The sequence below is a fragment of the Elephantulus edwardii genome, unplaced genomic scaffold, assembly GCF_000299155.1.
Source record: "Elephantulus edwardii isolate Elephantulus edwardi_28Jun2011 unplaced genomic scaffold, EleEdw1.0 scaffold00151, whole genome shotgun sequence".
Classification (NCBI taxonomy): Eukaryota; Metazoa; Chordata; class Mammalia; order Macroscelidea; family Macroscelididae; genus Elephantulus; species Elephantulus edwardii.
This window is the reverse complement of record NW_006399901.1, coordinates 934,813-936,837: the sequence shown is the minus strand read 5'-3', so window position 1 is coordinate 936,837 and position 2,025 is coordinate 934,813.

The following is a 2,025-nucleotide window of genomic DNA, read 5'->3' as shown; positions in this document are numbered from 1 at the left end:
GGCACATAACAACAACAACACAGTGTTACTTCTGGACTTTGTAGCAAGCTTGGGCCTTCCAACAACCTTCAACAAATGGCCTCTGTGTCCCCACCTTCAGAGCAAGGACAGCCACATCTGCCTCATGAAGTGACTGTGAGGATTTGCTGAGATGACCAGGTAGACAGTTCTGGAAACATGCATCGTTACTATTAGGCAGACAGTACATGTCCAGGGCACCAAAAAATTGGGTTTTTGTGGGGATTTTTAAATCAAGACTTGGATGTTTCAAAACAGGCATCTTATGCTGTCATCCTGAGGAAAGTTGAGACTCCAGCCATCGGACTTCCTTTTTCGCATTCTGTCTTTCGTGCTGTTTTTATTTTGAGTAACATTGCGGGGCTTGGCTCCCAGTGCCATCTGCTTGAGCGGAGTCAGACTTCCTATGGCCACCTTGTGCATCCCTTCACCTCATGGCCAAGGACCCAAGGGCTCTGAAAGGTGAAAGGGCTCTGAAGGGGGAGCACCTCATCCTCTGCCGTCCAGATTGGCAGGCCAAGGTCATTTTACCTCAGAGTAGATGTATTGGCCACACACCTGCCCTCCCCCCCGTCAGTCAGGGAGCTCCCAGCAGGACCTGGTCTGAGGATCCTGGGCCGGTGTGAGGTCAGCAGAGAGACTGGTGAGCAGTAGTGAGTCCTTTCTTCCAGAACTTTCTTTGGGTATAAGAAAGGCTTGGATACCCAGTATCCAAGTATCCAGATACCTAGTATAGTGGATCCCTGGGGCTAGAGGCCTTGGCTCTGTGGACACAGCAGGTCCCAGATCAACTGTGTGGAGCCGAACCCACGGCCACATAGACTGTGGGGTCTCCTCAATGGGGTGGCCTTGCCCTGACCTCACGGCTTTATGCAATGCCACCTTTCCCAATCGCCCTCAAAGCTGCACTGTGACATACACAAACGGGCGCCTTCGTCTGTCCCCGGTGGCTGTCACAGAATTGTCATCAAGTGCTGGGGGGACCAGCCAGGGATTTGCCTGGGACATTCCTGATGACCCCAGGAACAGCTTTGGCCATTGCTTGCCTAAAAAGAACTTCCTTTTCTTTTTTGTTGTTGAACAAACATGTCGGGGAGCACACACACAAATTAAACAACTCAGGACATTTCAGGGCAGAAATTGGTGGTGCAGTTGTAAAGCACTCAGATGTCTATCAAAAGGTTTGAAGCCACCAGCCGCTCAGTGGGAAGAAACAGGTGCCAGTGGGCTTCCCTCAAGAAGCTGGCGGATTGTTCTCTGTCTGGGAGGACTGTTGTGCAGTCAGGATTTATTCAACAGCGATGAGGGGCTGTTTTGGTTGAACATTTTATATAAACGAAAGCAGACCTAGGCAACTGTCTCCCACTCTCTAAGTTTCCAGTATTTATTATTCATTGTAAACTCCCAACACATTCTAACTAGATGGTGACATGTGTTTAGGGAAGAAACACACGCCGGCTGAGTGGGAAATGGCGCGTTTGGCTTCCGGAAGAGCTTCTTTCTAAGCAACTTTATGAGGAAACATTTCCTTGAGAAGTCTGGGCCACCTTTGGTTTATGGGAACCCACAGTCACCAAGAGAGAGTTTGCGTTGCTCACTGGGACGCAGTTTATTCCATGGTTGTGGGTGATCCTTTCTGTTCAGCCTTTATCAGGATTGTTGTTGTTGTTGTTATGTGCCATTGAGTCTTTGCGACTCATAGCGACCCCTATGTACAACAGCCCTAAACCCTGCTCTGTCCTGTGTCAATCTCACTGCCTCTGACACACCCATCCCGATTATCCCAGTCACTGAATCAATCCACCTCACAGAGGGCCTTCCTCACCTTTGCTGTCCCTCCACCCTCCCAAGCATGATGTCCTTCTCCAAGGATCTGTCTCTCCTTACAACATGTCCAAAGTATGTCAGACGAAGCCCCAGAATCAGCCCCAGAATCCTTGCCTCCAAGGAGTCAAGCTGTAGACATAACAGTGCTGTTCCGGGACCTTTGGCTTCGATAAAGACAAA